The sequence below is a fragment of the Callorhinus ursinus genome, unplaced genomic scaffold, assembly GCF_003265705.2.
Source record: "Callorhinus ursinus isolate GAN/ISIS: 27379988/994484 unplaced genomic scaffold, GSC_fseal_2.0 scaffold49, whole genome shotgun sequence".
Lineage (NCBI taxonomy): Eukaryota > Metazoa > Chordata > Mammalia > Carnivora > Otariidae > Callorhinus > Callorhinus ursinus.
Window position 1 is genome coordinate 2555793 of NW_027397111.1, and position 18365 is coordinate 2574157.

The window sequence follows — 18365 nt, forward strand, 5'->3', positions numbered from 1 at the left end:
ATAGTCTTGTGCCTTGCGTGTAAGAAGTATGGGAATTTATAAACTCTCCCAGCTATGGGGCTCTGATGGCTATTAAACTTCGTGTCTGGCAGAGGAATTTTGGCCTTATGGGCAAACTGTGTTCTTCACCTCTGCCAAGCCAAACAGGCTGGCAACAGGAGGGAGGTGGGTGGGACCCGCTGAAATGGCCCCCCAACCTATCAAGAGCTTCTGGGGTCAGGCTATCCCCCGAACCAGTGCTGGTCCTCAGGAAAACCAGAATCTGCCTGAAGACTCTCTTTCCCGCCCCCTTTCCCTGCCTCAACAGGCACTTGGCACTCATTCCTGCCCCCCTCCAGCTAAAGCATCGCTCTCAGGAATGCAAACAAGAAGGGTCAAATCTCAAAATCAGCCCCTCCCCTGGGGCTGGTGCAGCCTGATATGATTCACAGCCCTCGCTTTCCATCATGGCCTTCAAAACCCCCCCGCCAATCTGCCCCTTTCTTACTTCGTTCCTTGCCATTCTGTGCTTCCCACTTTTCCTTCATGCTCTCTTCCTACCATCTCTTGCCTTTGGGGCTCTGGTCTTGCCGTTCCTTTGGCCTCAAGACCCACTCCCTCCTCTTCTTGACTGGCGTAGAGTAGCCTTATGGCGTGGACCCTCCGGCCAACCTAGAGTTGACATACCAGCCCATCAGCTGTTTCACTGTGGGTAAGTTTAACCTGCTAATACCTCAGACCCCTCAACTATCCAATGGAGATGATGACACCTGTATCACAGGGCTGTGCCGAGGGTTGAGTATACATGTGTGTGCGTATGTATGTGTGTGCGTGCACTATGTTTGGCACCCAGGACGCATTACGTAGCTATTTGTTGTTATAAAAGTCAGCAAACTATGGCCTGCAGGCCGACTCCATCTACCTGTTTCCATAAATCAAGTTTTACTGGCGCACAGCCTCGGCCACACCTGTTTGTTTATATATTGTCCAACCTTGCTTCCTGCTACCATGGCAGCGCTGAGAGTTGTGGCAGCAACCGTATGGCCCCCAAAGCCCAAAGGACATACTATCTGGCTCTTGACAGAACAAGTGTATCGAGCCCTCCTTGAACAGCTCATGAAGACTCTGACTCTAACAGCCCCCCATCCCAAGGCTGCATTAGGCCCCATCCTCACCGCCCATCCTTTCCCTTTTACACACTTAGCACCACCGTGTTCTGCTGCGCTATCTGCATCCACCACTGGGCTGTGAGCCCCTCGAGGGAAGGAGCCACTTTTTCTTCATTTACTTTTCTCCCATAGGTCACGGTGAACAAATTATGAATAATGGATGAATGGGGAAGGGACCGTGCCCTGAGCCCCAGAGAGACTCAAGCACAAGCTTAGGAAGCTGAGCAACGCTGCCTCATTTGGGATGAAGCAGATCCAACCCAGATCCAAATGCTGGGACATTTACAGGAAAAGCCTCAGCCTTGTCTGACTCTTGTCCATGCTTCCCAAGACAGAGCCATTTCAGATTGAAATAGCTTCCAAAACATGCAGTGATGAGGGAGAAGGAAGAACCATTTTGATATCCACACAGTTTTCACTATTATTAGTTCTAAGTGTTTCAAACTCTCATTTCTCCTTCTTCACTGTCTTTAGCCAACCCGCGTGTAGTGCTCAGAGGCTGCTACCAAGTTATTCATGTGAGATTTGAGGGAGTGGATGGTGGTGAGGCAGGAAGGGGGCTGGAGACCCAAGAAACACAACAGGAAATAACATTGGGACGATGTTATTATAGCAATTCCCAAGTCATTAGGAGACTAAGAAAATAGAAAGATGGCCAAGTCTGAGGTGTTCTAGAACTTTCTTCTGCCTAGCCTTTAATCAAGAAAAGGATGGTATCTTGAAGATAGAAGTGTTAGGAGAGAAGATGCTATGACCTTGATGAACACATTCATACAATCAGGAGCCACTAATTCACAGCCTTGAAAGAAATAATCCTTTGACACCAGATATAGAAAATTCTCTATGTGTCATAGAAGGAAGGAAGGATTTAGTGATGTGCAGGTGAATGAATACAGATTAAAAAAGTAGCTTCAGTCCCTGCCTTCAGGGAGTCCATCGTCTAATGAGAGGTTAAAACCAGTAGGACTATAATCATCCTTATAAACCCGAGTGAAAACCTAACCGACAATGTGCACAATGAACCCTGGGGACTCAATCAGTTCCTATTACTGTGAAATCTCAGTTTAACCAAAGATTCCCAGCCAGTGACGCACTGACTGTAAGCAATATTTGAAACAATAAAACCTCCTGTAACAGGAAAAGAATTCAAAGAAGCCCTTGGGATCTTTGTAAAAAAGATTGGCCTATATAAACACTTACTGCATAATTGAGTACCCGAGCACACTGGGCAAAAGATTAGGTGAGATGAAACTTCGACAAAGCTACCAGGAGGACCCAGGGCAGCAGAAATCCCAGAACTGAAAGGCACCACAAACTCGGCATTTTCCCAGTTGTATTCCTTGGGACGTTTCTAGATATTTTACCTAGAAATTGTCACGTAGGTGTCTTTACAGTAGAATCTTTCGTGTTATTTCTTACGTGGTATGACTCTTAGAAAGGAATAGAAAATATGGCATTTCTTAAATATCTTATATGTATGTGATCAGGAAACATGATTTCTACAGAGTATCAGCCAGCTCTCACATTCTGGGTGGATAATGATAAAGGTATTGGTAACATTGTGAGCTCTTTGAGTGAAGAGTGACTCATCTCTTCTGGTATTGCCGGCGCCCACGAGATGACCTGGCACAGAGTGCTTGGAAAATGTTAGTGGCATGGAATTACCCATCAGGTAAGATGCTGATGTCCTGAGCGTAGTCACATATATATCATAGCCTCAGGCCACCACTGACTTTCTACAGCACAGAGAAGGCACAGAGAAGTTCAAAAAGCTTTCCAGTCTCCAGATTCCAACTGAGCTCAATTTAGAACACAGTGTTTTCCCAAGAAACCTAAATAGCTTGTCCTTCAGCTTCCAATAAAGTCTATTCTTCCTTGAGAGATGATTGAACCAGATTCTTCTGAAATGGCCACAGCCTATGGACCCTCTTTTAGAACCCAAAGTAACCAACCAGCTCATGACTCCCCCGAAATAGCAGCCATTACACAAGGAAAATGTCATGTGTCAATTTCATCTGAAGGTAGCAGGTTTTCTTGACTGCTAACACTTTAGAGAATGTTTTAGCAGAAATACTTGGGGCAGATATAAATAAGTTTCTGATAATCTCATGAACAAAATTCTATAACATTCTTCCTATTAAAGTGCCTTAAGATTACAGAAATTCTTTTATTGGCTACATTAATCTCCTCTTGAAACATTCCAACATATCAACTCGAAATAAATCATTAGAATTCTGCAGTTTCATTTAAATATGTTAATAATTATAGATAAACAAACCCAAGGCTGAAATTGTCTACAAAGAATGGAGGGCAGCTTGTTGGAGGTTCACAAACACAATGTAGGATAATTATACACTAAAACACTTAACCTTGGGAACATGCAGAAAATTTACAAAGATCAACTGTTCATTAAAAAAAAGAAAAAAATTAACCAAATGAGAAAGTTATCTAGTAAATGGTTAGAAAATTTGATGGGAATTCCTTTGATAACACCGTTTTGATTTGAGTAGTTGTATTATTTTTCTATCTTTAGTAAACAGAATTTGATTATACCACTGAGCTCCTCTTCCGTGCAAACTATTACAAACCCATTAGTGGCTAAGAAAAAAGTGGAGAAGGAAGATTCAAATACCTTTTTTAAAATTATGACCTACTCTTCTCTCTCTTCTCTTTGTTTTTTTTTTTTTTAAAGATTTTATTTATTTACTTGAGAGAGAGAATGAGAGATAGCATGGGAGGGAAGAGGGTCAGAGGGAGAAGCAGACTCCCCGCTTGGCAGGGGGCCCGATGTGGGACTCGATCCCGGGACTCCAGGATCATGACCTGAGCCGAAGGCTGTTGCTTAACCAACTGAGCCACCCAGGCGCCCTCTTCTCCTTGTTTTTTAAGTGATACTAGTTTGTGAAGGCTGAAAGAGTAGGCAGGGTCAGTTATTTCTGAGGACCCTCCTTGGCTTGTACGTGGCTATCCCTATGTCTTCTCCTAGTCTTCTCTCTGTATCTAGCTGTGTCCAAATCTCCTCTTCTTATAAGGACACCAGTCATATCGGATTAGGGCCCACCCTGGTGACTTCATTTGAATATGATTACCTCTCTTAAGACCCCACTCCAAATATGGTCACATTCTAAAGTACTAGAAGATAGGACTTCAAAAAATGAATCTGGTGAGGGGAGGGGACATAATTAAGCCCATTACATTAATAGATACTAACTTTTCCTTTCTCCATTTTTTAAAGGAGAAAATATCACTGCCTTAAGAAATTTCCTCTTGGGGGTGGGGGGATGGGTTAGCCTGGTGATGGGTATTAAGGAGGGCACATTCTGCGTGGAGCACTGGGGGTTATGCACAAACAATGAATCATGGAACACTACATCAAAAACTAATGATGTAATGTATGGTGATTAACATAACAATAAAAAATTTAAAGTAAAAAAAAAAAGAAATTTCCTCTTAAATATTCACATTTACACTCTCTGAATCTGTCACCCATATCAAATTACAAATATTTCTATTGATTTCTTAAAAATGTTATAACTGGACATTTGTACCTCTTAATCCTCTATTCCTATTGATTTTTAATCTCCTAAATTTCTCTCTTATTTCTCTGCTTCAAGTCCCCATCATCCCTCACTTAGATTCTTGCAGCAGCTTTTGCCCTGACTTCTAGCCAACGTCCAGCTGCCAGAATGATCTTTCTACATAAAAATCTTATAGCCATTTCTCTATTTAAAGCCTTTCCTGGACATTTAAACATCCAACATTCTAAGAAACTGTAAATTACACTCTTATGGGTTTATCCAAAGGAAAGAATCAGAAAATTACACAAGATTTTTGTTACAGAATTGTTTATGGTAGAGAAAATTGAAAATCAAACAAATCCCCAATAACCAGAAGACTGGTTAACTAAAATCTAGATATGCATCCATGCAATAAAATACTATATAGTCATAAGAGGGATGAGACCAAGGAATATGTTTGTTGACAATGAAAAAATGCCTGTCCTGTATTAAATCTTTTTTAAAGTTGAATAAGCAATGGTATATATAGGATGGTCTTATTTAAAATACAGATGGATGAAAGATAGAAAGATTGAGAGATAGATGGACCGACTGACAGACAGAATTCAGGAAACATACAGATCAAATTGTTACCAGTGGCTCTTTGGTGGTATTACAGATATTTTTTAAATATATCAGTTATTATCTAATTCTTCAAAAATAAATTATATTTGCTCATGTAATAAAGAAATTAAAGTTTAAATTAAAAAACTCTGCTAATCCCCCCCTTCCTCGCAGATATAAGTTCAAGCTTCTTAACCTGACATCCAAACATCTTGGCCCTGGAGCCAGACTACCTTTTTCCAGGTGGGTATCCTGTTACCCCACCTCACCATCCCCAACCCTCCCCACTACCACTGCCTATTCCCCCAGCATGTTGTGCTGCCTCCTACCTGGATGACGTGTTATATGTTTTTCTCACTACTACTGAAATATCTTTCTCCACACTTTTTGACTGGCAGACTCCTATTCATCCCTTAAAACCCATATCAAACATCACCTCTTCCATGAAGTTTTCTCTACCTGTCAAGACATAGCGGCTTCCTCTTCTGGATCTCCACAGCTCTTTGTTTATGCTTCAATCTCAGCATGTAACTTCTTTCATCTTGAATATTTTTTATGTTCCTTTCACTATTTTGGGGCAACACCAAAGACTATATTAGGATCTTAGGAGCTAAAGAGCCCATGAGAAGTTGGCCCCCACCGCTGATGTGGTATGCTTGCTGTAGGGCAGAGTGGGAGGATTAAAGGAAGTCTTTAGAACTCAGATCCGGTCTCCCTTCTGTAGGGCAAGTTTTCCCAACCACCCTCACCTTTGTGTCAGGCTAGACCAGGCCCCTCTTATATCATACGGCTGTGCCGTCCCCAGCCAGCATCCCTCCTAAGACTGTTTTCTCCCTTGGGGCAGGATACACGCATGCATTCTCCATTACAGCCCCAAGACTCATCACTGTAGGCAGTCAGGTATTTCTTGACTAAATGAATAGGTGAGTGAAGTGCCCAGCCTAGTGCCTGGCCCACAACAGCCTCCAGGCAATATGTTTTCTTCCTCTTGCCTCCCTCTGGTATCATAAAATCTGAATATTCCACACTCTGTTCTGTGCCTAAAAAATCCACACCCTCTGCAGGAGACTCTAGAAGAAATCCTATCACTGCTCTCTTTCAGAATGATTTTGAAATATTTCCACCAGGGACCATTCCTCTGAGGCTGGAGGAAGCTCTGGCTCATGCCCCATAATGGACTGTGACATTTCTTTATAGCTCTTCCAGGAAGGACCCCTTTAAGGACCATTAAGAAGAGCATGGACAAGAATATATGCAGCGGGGGAAAAAAAAAAAAAGGACCAGAAGGAAATATAATAAAGTGTCAGCGCTGACTTTCTCAGGATGGTAGGACAGTGTGAGATATCCTTCTCCATACTCCATAATTTTTAAATTTTTCAATAATCAACATGGATTGTGTTCATAATAATAGAACAGTATTATTTTTAAAGAAAAAGACAGTCCTGGTATGTCTGCATTGATGCATAAGTAAACCTCAAATTGCTTTTCCTCACTGATATACACAGATATCATCCCACACCCTAGGAAAGTAAGCCCTTATTGGGCAGCTGAGTGGGATGCAAAGGAAGTGCAAATGACCTCGGGTCAATCTCCTTCCTAGATCATGGGTTCCCTGCCTGACTGGGGACAGATCAGAATCTGAAAGCCTGGGCCAAATAAGCTGGAGATGGTCCCCCTGCCCAGGAAAGTGCCCTGAGCCTCAGGATGAAGGTCACACTGAGCTTCCGGAAGCAGAGAGAGCTCTCAGAATCCCTCCCTGCAAATATTTGAGAACAATTTTCCTGGCCTCCACTCTCAGGTTGTTTTGTTTTGTTTCGTTTTTGCCAGACTAAAGCTCCCTCCCTTGCTTCAACCAATCTCATTCATATGAACTTACTTCCATCACTGGTTACTTCCATCTGCCACAGCTGCCAATATCAACCATCGCTCTTAAAATATGCCTCCAGGGGCACCTGGGTGCCTCAGTCAGTTGAGCATTGGACTCTTGATTTCGGCTCAGGTCATGATCTCGGAGTCCTTGGATCGAGCCCCGTGACGGGTTCCACGCTCAGCGGGGAGACTGCTTAAGGATTCTCTCTCTCTCTCTCCCTCGCGCCCCTCCCACTCTCCCTCTCTCTCAAATAAGTAAATCTTTATAAAAAATAAAAATAAGTAAAATATGCCTCCAGATCTGTCTCAGCTGTGACAGGCTGTATTAGGTCCATCACTTCCCTTGCTTGGAACACTGTACACTCATTAATCTTAAGATCCAGCTACAGTGGAGAGGTTAAAAGCAGAGTCTGGAACCTGACTGCCCAGTTCGAATCCCAGCTCTGACACTAACTGTGGGACGTTGACCAGACTCTTGGCCATCTCTGTGCCTCAGAACAAAAGGTGGTAATAACAGTACTGACCCCCAAGGGTAGCTAGGAGGATTAATGGGGCTCCTCCGTGGGAAGTCTATAGAACATTCCCTGGCACCCTGAGGGTGATGCCAATATTAACTGTTGTTATTACAACCGAGACTGCACCGGCATTCATTTGGGTTCTTCAGTTTTGTTGTTGGGACGAGAGAGGAGCGTAATGGCTAAAACTCCACATTGACTGATACTAAGATTAAAGGAAACCCCCGCAAGCCTCAGACTTTCCCCATCTGGGAATAACGCAATTGATTTTTGAGCCTAGAGGCAGCAAGATGAATTTGCATATTTCCCAAAGAAATTCTAGAGAGAAAGTGAGAGACAACGTGAGAGAGGGGCAGAGAAAGAACAGGGACAGGGAGACAGAGAGAGAGAAACAGAACAGATTGAAACTGCTAGCCCAGCATCAGGAAGGAGGGCCTCAGAAAAGCTGTTCATTTCCCAGCTGGGTTGTTGCCCCCCCCCCCCCCCCCCCGCCCCGTTGGCGCGCTCCTTTTTTCATTTGTGTTCATATTTCCCCCTCTTGTGGCTCATCAGAAAATCACAAGTGTTCCATGCCTGCCAGTAGGTTTAAAAACTGGTGAGCAATCAAGGCTGGCAGTTCGGGCCAAGGCAGCTGGGTCAAACCCAGGGAGGGGGGCCAGGCTGTGTAGCAACCACACACATCACCTGCTCCTTAGCCAAGCACCGCAGGCTCCTCTCTCACATCATTAAAGACGGAAGAGCTCCGGCAAGGAACACCTGTTCCTCTCGGGGATGCCCCCAAAGGGCTTTGGGGCAGGGGGGCATGGGCTTATGTGGGGACAGGCCAGTAGGACAGAAAAGGCATAGCAGCAAGTCCAAAGGAGAAGTGGACCCCTCACTGCTCATAGCTCCCTGTTCCAAGCCATCCCTGTGCCTTTGCCACACTGTGCCCTACAACAAGTGCCTGTCCTTCCAGAACCGGGGTAAATGGCACCCCTTTCATGATACTTTTACCAGCCTCTCCCCAGTCCCCTACCGCAGTGGAGGTGTTTTCTCTTCTCCCTCCCGACAGCACCTTATCTCAGACTCTAAGGTGGCATTGGTCAGGTCTGCTTCTATTGCAGTCGTGTGTGTCCTTGTCATAACCCCCAACATTACAATGAAGAGGAAAGGGAAGAGGCTGGGTTTTATTAATCTCCAAAGAGGGGCGCCTGGGTGGCTCAGTCGTTAAGCGTCTGCCTTCGGCTCAGGTCATGATCCCAGGGTCCTGGGATCGAGTCCCGCATCGGGCTCTCTGCTCAGCGGAGAGCCTGCTTCTCCCTCTCGCACTCCCCCTGCTTGTGTTCCCTCTATCGCTGTCTCTCTCTCTCTCTCTCTGTCAAATAAATAAATAAAATCTTTAAAAAAAAAAAAAAATCTCCAAAGAGCCAGCCTCCAGTCCAAGGCCAGCAGCGAAGGAGGTGCTTAGGAAGCATTTGATGAATGTTCTTTAGTCACGCACTTGGATGTCTCTGTTCCACGATCGAGGGGCCAGGTGAGGCTGGGTCTGAGGGTACACTAGTCCCAAAGTGCATGTATTCCTTTCCAGGAAGACTGCCCAGACAAAGACATTTACAGTTCTCTATGTCCCCGTCTCAAATTTATAGCCCACCTGTATTTAGAAAGTATTTAAATGATCTCTGCTACTTATTTTTAAATGATTCAGAAGAAAAGGATGGAAGAGAGGGAGGGAGGGAAGAAGAAGGAAGAAGAAGAGAGGAAGACAAAGAAGAAGAGGAGGGGAGGAAGAAGGGGCGGGGGAGGGGAGGACGGGAAGGAGAGGATGGCAAATGTCCCGGTTGGCGGCTCAAGCCGCAGGAGGCACGGACAGCCCTTGTAGCTCCTTCCGCTTCTTTGTAGTTTTGAAATTTTTCAAAACAAAAAGTTGGGAAAAAGGCAAGAAAAAGGTATTCAAAAATCATTGCCGGGCGCCTGGGTGGCTCAGTTGGTTACGCGACTGCCTTCGGCTCAGGTCATGATCCTGGAGTCCCGGGATCGAGTCCCGCATCGGGCTCCCTGCTCGGCGGGGAGTCTGCTTCTCCCTCTGCCCCTCCCCCCTTCATGATCTCTCTCTCTCATTCTCTCTCTCAAATAAATAAATAAATAAAATCTTAAAAAAAAAAATTAAAAAAAACTATTTAAAAATCATTGCCAAGTTTGAAAATAAAATAAATAGCAGAGTAAGAAATAAAATCAGGACACAAAAAATATTTGTCAACCTAGGAGCCGTGAATGGGCTTTAAGGGTTACACAGCTCAGGAAATTCTAAGTACAAATGCTGCTGGTGCCTTTTCTAGGGAGGAAGTTTGTATCTTCCATCAGACTCTCCAGGGATTTGGAACATCCCCTGCCCCTCGAAAATGTTAAAATAGTAACCTAAAGGGAACCAAGAGAGTCACTGTGACCAGACACCAAGAGAAGAGGTCGCGCTGGAGAATGACTGAAATCATCAAATTTGAGAGACAAGAGATGCCTCCGAGATCACGTAGCCCAGACCTCTACGTCCAGATGGGGAAACTAAGTCCAAGGGAAGATCACCGAGTTTGACGCCAACAAATTTAACATGTTTCACTGGCTCCTCAATGACAACTGGGCTCACAATACTGTCCTTATGCCACGGGGACTTTTCTCCCCCCAGAAAAGCCATCCTGAAAAACATTAGCAGACAATGGCCGTTTGTCGGCCTGCCTAGACCAGGACAGGCATCTTTGTTCTGAGCCAGATGACCGCATTCTTACATAGCTGACTGCTGAGGACGCTTTGTCGAGAGGGCTGCGGGTGTCTCGCTGGGATCAGGGAGACTCTCCGCTGTAGGGTAGAAGCGGGCCACTAACTAAGATTGATGGATGGTTCGAGCCCTGGCAGGCCCAACACAATGCGGGGCCGGCCAAGTGGGGGAAAAATTAGTTTGCAAAGATTAGGACGTATTAACACAAGTCAGACAACTGTCATGTCACAGCTCTTCACCATAATGCTGATTGGCAGGCAAGCATTTCTGATTCTGATGGCCACGGAGGCGAGGCATCCGCAATCTGTCTCGCATGACATCCACTGGCTGGCAAATCTCCCCCTGCTGGAGAAATCAGCTTTTCTTAGAAAACTGTGTCCCCTGGGTCTTGTTTGGCAGGCCCCCTGGGCCAAAGGTGCACCGGCAAGGTGGGAGAAGGCAGGGAGCACGTGTGGGCTGTCAGGAAGCTCAGCCGAAGTGGAAGGTGGGCTTCCTGAGCTCAGAGCAACAAGTACTTCTTCTGGATCAGTCACAGGCCTGGAGCCAGGCGGGGGGTGGCAGGCCGAGGCAGGCGGCACCAGGACTCCCCAACTTAAGGAATGTTCAAATTCACGGGGGAGCCCAGACCTACGCCTGTGGCCAAGATCCACAAAGATGAAAAGCCGTCCAGAGGCAGCAAGGTCCTGGCCGGCCCAGCCCCCTCCGGCTGATGCTAATGCAAGCCCGCTTACCTCTGCCCCACCCCCTCTTCTCAGAAACTAACCGGAGGCCTATCAGCATATCAGTTTTCATTACCATTTGAACCTGAAGAATTTGGAAATAGTCAGGACTGACTTACACCCGTCCTGAGGGGCACTTTTTCTTTATTTGCCTGCATTGTTTGAAATGTTTAATGTGGGCCTGCAAAATTCACTTTGTTAAATATTGAGTAAGCACAAAAGAAGCTTTGCAAAACTGTGCATATTAGTCCACAGAGGCTAGGCTAAATGCAGTGACCAACTACTCTCAAGTGTTATGGGGCTTAACACAACATAGATTTCTTACCTCTACGAAATCCACGGCCCATCCAGACACCTCTTCAGAGTAAGTCTTGTAGGAGAATGAAACTCAGCAATCCAGGCTGCTTTGATCTCATGGCTCCTCCATAACAGCCTGAGGTCACGAAGGGAAAGAGTAAGCTGGAGGTCACACACTGATTTTTCATGCTTTGATCCAGCGCGCACGCGCACACACACACACACACACACACACACACACACACACACACACACGGGTGGCCTGCAGCTCATTGGCTTGAACCTGTCACATGGCCTTGCCTAATTTCAAGGGGACTGACTCTGGGAGGGAACAGATGGGACGTCTCTGCCACACCCCCTGAGCATAGAGCACACACCCTTGTACTCACTGATGAATTTGAGAAAGAATGTTATCATTATAGGTGCCCTGCATGTCCTTCTCACATGTCAGCCCCTTTCCTTCCACCTCAGAGGTAACAATCATCCTGAATTTTGTATTTATTATTTCCTTGTTCTTCTTTAGAGTTTTACCACATATGATTGTGTCCTTCAATAACAATATTCAGTTGTGCTTTTTTTTTTTTAAATCTCATTTTTTTTTAAAGATTTTATTTATTTATTTGAGAAGGAGAGAATGAGAGACAGAGAGCACAAGAGGGAAGAGGGTCAGAGGGAGAAGCAGACTCCCTGCCGAGCAGGGAGCCCGATGCGGGACTCGATCCCGGGACTCCAGGATCATGACCTGAGCCGAAGGCAGTCGCTTAACCAACTGAGCCACCCAGGCGCCCTTTAAATCTCATTTTGTGACTTGACTTCTTCTGCTCAACATTATTTTACCTTTTTCTGCACTGCTGGAGTTCATTCATTTTTCACTGTTTTATAGATTTCCACTGAAGGAATAAAACAAATTATTTATCCATTATACTGTTGTATGGACATTTAGGTTGCCTTCAGTGTGGGATCTTAGAGAGGGTGCTGCTGTATACATCCTAGTACATGTCTCCTGGTGGCTTGGGCAAAAATTTCTCTACATAAGGTTATCTAAGATGGGATGTCTGAGATGCAAGTAGAAATAATAAGCATAGAAATTGGCAATTACATGAATCTCAACAAACTCTAACTATATAAGACAACATAATAATGTCTTATGGGTTAAAAAAAAAAACAAACAAGGAGGGCCGCCTGCGTGGCTCAGTCCATTAAGCATCCGACTCTTGATCACAGCTCAGGTCTTGATCTCAGGATCGTGAGTTCAAGCCCGGTGTTGGGCTCCATGCTGGGTGTGGAGCCTACTTCAAAACAAAACAAAACAAGGATAAGTATACCAAAACAATAATGATGGTCTGGCAAGGATATTTGAAGACAAAATTGTTGACATACTGACTATAGTATCATTGTTTCACAAGTAGTGACTGATAGTTAATTGAAATATTTTATCACGAGCAATGCAGATTCAAATGGGTTGAAGCTAAAATATCCTTGTAATGTTTGGGAGGATGATACATATATGTTTAATTTTTGACTTTGACATCTTAACTATGCATAATACATTTCTAAGTTAATCACTAAAAGAAGAGAAATCAGTAAAGATAAAAAAAACACAGGGGGAAAACCACTCAATTCAAAAAATACAGGATGAAAGAGAAAAAGAAAGGGTAAGACACATAGAAAGCACACAAAATAAGGGAGCAGAAATAGTTATAATAATAGAAATAAACTGGGTCTATTTAAAGACAAATATTGTCACAGTAATTTTTGTTTTGAGAGAAAATGCAAGAGCAGGGCCTGGGGGCGACGCAGCTCAGTGAGAGGCAGAGGGAAAGGGAGAGAATCTTAAGCAGACTCTGGGCTGAGTGAGGAGCCCAACACGGGCCTTGCTCTCAAGACCCTCAGATCATGACCTGAGCCAAAACCAAAAGTTAGACACTTAACTGACTGAGCCACGCAGGGGCCCCTGTTTTTAATTTATTTGTTTCATTTATTTATTTATTTATTTTTAAAAGATTTTATTTATTTGACAGAGAGAGACACAGCGAGAGAGGGAACACAAGCAGGGAGAGTGGGAGAGGGAGAAGCAGGCTTCCCGTGGAGCAGGGAGCCTGATGAGGGGCTCGATCGCAGGACCCTGGGATCATGACCTGAGCCGAAGGCAGACGCTTAACGACTGAGCCACCCAGGCACCTGCAGATGCCCTTTTTATAGTGATTTTTTTTAATCAAATAGCCTCTCTGATGAGGAGGTGCCTCCAATAGGAGCGCAAGTTTCCCACACAAGGCTCTCTGGACCTAAGGGGTGATCCAGCATGGGCTATCTCCCCTCAGGCTGTGGGTTCAAGGCTACAGGGGAAGAGTTTGTATTAATGCTATATTGAGTTCTTGAAATAAATTGCAATCTTTCCTATTTGTTCCTGGACTGAAATAGTTTCAGCACCACTGAATTTACTTTTTCTTTAAATGTTAGCCCCATCTCGGCTCTCAAGCCATCTGGTTTGGATGTGATTTGTAAAGTTTCCTCATAGATGTAGTCAAGAACAACCAGGCCCCAAAGAATTAAGGTGGATGTTTAAATGGAAGCTGGAGATAAGCAGATGGGCTGTTTGACATGCTCTGGGTTATGAGAAGGGGAAGAACCACGTATGGATCAAAGCCTCTCAGCCTGAGCACCTGCAGCAATGATTTGTCACCATCTGAGATGAAGACAGCTGTGGGATCACAGGACAAAACCCTCCTGGATATGGAAAAGCAGCTAGGCCATCTGATACAAAGACTTTCAGCTCATGAAAAGCGTTTCTATACAAGTCTTCGGTGAAGAATTTCAGAATAATGAAAAATCCAGCACTCTGAAAATGCAGAAGATCATCCCCCTTGAAGAAGATCTCTGTTAATTAATTATACAAAGAACCATGATGATTTGCAAAATTGCATGCATACAGATAATCAACAGTTTGGCCCTGGGGAAAATTTAAGGATAATCTGGCCCAAGGATGCAATATCAGATAAGACCGGGGCACTATTTAACTATGCTGCAATTGAACAATGCCCCTGGGAACCATGCAACACCATGGCCCTGACTTGACCAATCTAATTCTACTTGAAGAGTTGGGAGGAAGAGCTTGAGAGTGAACCTGTTCAGGAGGTACCTGCAATGCAAATCTTCCTTGATGGAAAGAGAACCGTCATGCACTGGACCTTGTCATGGAATCAAGTCTGGGACTGGCTTAGGAAGCCAATCTGAGCAGGAATGTAGACAAGTTGTCAATATTGACAACTTGTTTCTTTTATTCCTGGAAAACCACAAATCTCAGCTCTGCGGGCAAAACTTTGACTCCCGTGGAGCTAAACGATGAAGACTGACAGAGAAGAAGAGGTCATGTGGGACGCTCTTCAAAAGATGATTTGTTTCATCCGTTGCAACTCATCTTCTTTTCATTGCAGGGTCTTTCTCACCACTGCTATTGAAGAAACTTCCATGAGAGTCTTTGAAGAAAAAGAAGGAAAACCCAAAAGGTACCAGGAATTCCAATCAACTGTGGATGGCAAAAAGAAGCACCATATCACAGCTGAGGAAGGAAAAATGGCATCACGAAATGGAGCAGCTGGTGTCGTTACACTGCGGGTGCCTAAAGATGGTCAAGAGGCCTTGGCCATTTGATTACAGATCAGAAGACCAGACATTCATGCCTCAAACGGAGGCTCAGAACATGTAGGAAAAGCCAAGAAATCTCATAACTGTGGCTTATTGAATATTTAATATGTTGCTTTAATATGTAATGGGTGAAGATTTAATCAGAACACCCATTCCAAAAGGATAACTGGGTATTCTAAATGTTTGAGCACCTGGAGGGGAAAAAGTATTGCTGTATTGATATAATAATAACTGCTAATTAAATATCTATACCTTTGAAGACAAAATCATTGACAGACTGAGTACAGTATCATTGTTTCATGGAGCAGTGACTAGTAGTTAATTGGGATGTTTTATCACAAGGAATTCAGATTCAAATGAATGGAAAAATGTTAAAAATTGCAGATTATGCTGTATTTCTCTATGAATAACAGATGTTACATTTTCGGTACCAATTTGAAGTTAGGAATGTAGGTATTTAGGGTAATTCTTATTTTCAAGTGACATTTTTTTCAAGGAACTAAAACCATAAGAAAAACTGCCACAGTGCATAGGCTATCCACATAATCATATAAAATTTCAGCTTTCAGAACCACTGTTCAGAAGGGTTAGGTTGAGTTTACAGGACTGTCCTCAAATGCTGGGACTGAAATCTCAAATAGGCAGGGCCTGAGTATCAGGTAACCTGCTCAATCTTGGTGTGACTGCCAAATAGCTTGGAATTTAAAGTACCTAATTTCTTTGCAGCACTGTTTCTTCTGGATGGCTGAAAACACACTCCTTATAAGCTGATATCTCAAATCATTCATTTTAAAATATCACATGATACTTCAGAGGCTACCATCTTTTTTTCTGCCATCTTGCTTTTCAGACTCTTGAATCCAATTGTTTCCAACATGGAAAGAATTAATAATAATCCTTCACTAATCAAGGATCCCATCTACTGAAAGGGAACACTCTGAATGCATTCCATGTCAACTGTATTTTTATTATGTACTGAAAGATGACACAAGAGTAAGAATGGATTTTCTGAACACATCAAGTCCTTTGTAGCCAATGAATATCGAATGTCACTATTAATGGGGAGGGAACTTCTGTTTTGGGTCAAGAGGTAATAACAGGAACTAGACTTGATGCCCACTTGAAGCAATTAAACACTTGAACAAAATATATAAACCAACTCTTTTCAGACATTGGACATCAATGCAGAACAATAAATTCTCTGAGAGAGGAGAAACAAAAAAAGCGAGACCTTGGATTGTTCCATCCTACTACCTAATAAGAGTTTCCAGGCCACAGTGCAAGGAGGTGGAATGCCAGCAGAGCCCATTAGTCTCCCTAAATTGAGAAGATGGAATTGGAGTACAAGGCAGCTAAAGTTCACAGGGCAGATTACCAGAGAGGAGAAAAAGAGAGAGAGAGATCTAGATCAGCAGGTGTCTCTTGAGTTTTTGGTCACATTGTGACCAATGTGGACATGTGAGAAAATGACCAAGGGCTAGAGGAAGAATCATTCAAAAGAATGAAACAATTGCTAGTGCTCCCATAGAGCCAGGGAGTGTTACCACCATCTAGAATGGACAAAAACTTATAATTCAATCACAAGGTATCAGATATCTCTGAGTATAGAGTACTCAGAAGAGCATTGCCTCAGTAAGGGGAAGAATTTATCCCCAAACTAAAGGCTGCTCTTTCTCCCCAACAAAGATTCTAAGCAAGCTTGGAAAGACCAAACTGTTTCCAAATACCTCGACTGTATCCTAGCACAAAGTTCAAGAATATGTATAGAAATGCAAAAATATCTAGTCCCCCCCACAAATAAAATTCACAATGACTTGCATGAATTCAACCAATAATAACCAGGCATGCAAAGAAGAATGAAACTAGAGCCCATAATAAGAAAAATCAATCAGTAGAAATGGATCTATCAATGGCACAGATGATAGAATTAGTAGAGAGGCATATTAAAATAGTTCCTAAAAATATATTCCATACGTTCAAGAAGCATGATAAGTTAAGCAGGTAGAGGAAAGATAGAGCATGTTATAACACAGAAGATATAAAAAAAAAAAAGACCCAAATTGAACATAAAAACTACCACATCTGTGGTGAGAAATGGACTGGATGAAATTAACAAGCTAGACATTGCAGAAGAAAATATTAGTGAATTTGAAGACATAGCAGTAAAAACTATCCACAATGAAACGGATATTTTTTTAACTAGAAAAAAATGAAGACTGTGAGTGAGCTGTGAGATAATTTCAAGCAGCCCAATATGAGTGTAACTGTCCTTGGAGGAAAGGAGAGGGAGTAGAACAGAAAATGTCTTTGAAGAAATGATGGCAAAACTTTTCCAAAGTTGATGAAAATAATAAACAGATCCAAGAAGCTGAAAGAACCCAAATCATAATAATCATTTTAAAAACTGCACCATGGCATATCATAATCTAATTGCTTACAATAAATGATAAAGAGAAAATCTTAAAAAAAAACAGCTAGAGATAAAAGGTATTATATAAAGAGGAACAAAGAGAAGGATGACAATGCAAGCTAGAAGATGGTAGAACAAAAATGGGGAAAACACAAACAAAATTAGGAAAACCTATCAATTAGGAATTATAAAACTTGCAAGAAATTCCTTTTCCAGACATACAAAAGTTAAAAGAATTCAGTACTGGCAGATTGTTCCTACGAGATAACCTTAAAGGAAGTTCTTCAGGCAGAAGAAAAAGGATACTAGATAGAAATCTGAATTTACATACCAAAAAAACCCTGGAAATTACAGGAAATGACATCTATTTTCTACTTAATTAATTAACAAAGACTCGGAGGGAGCATGAAGCCCATCATCTCTGAGGGACACCCCTCCCCTTCTCTTGGACCCAATCATGACATATTTCTTTTCTAAACTTGCTTTAAAAATTATATGAAGTGGCTGGGAGAGTGGATTTGAAGTTACAGTTGGGACTTGTAGAATATCTGAGGAAAGATAAACCTTTCTTCTGGGACCTTTTCCAGTTCACAATGAATAATGGTCAAACTGCCCAGTTGCTGTGTGTACTAGAACATCCCACGGCTCACTAGTCTTGGTAACTGTAATAGAGTACTTTTATACCAATGGGATGTGCATATGGAGATAACTTCTAATGAAACATGGGATTTTTCGTCAGAATGGCTAAAATTAACAAGTCAGGGAACAACAGATGTTGGCGGGGATGTGGAGAAAGGGGAACCCTTCTACACTGTTGGTGGGAATGCAAGCTGGTGCAACCACTCTGGAAAACAGTATGGAGGTTCCTCAAACAGTTGAAATTAGAGCTACCGTT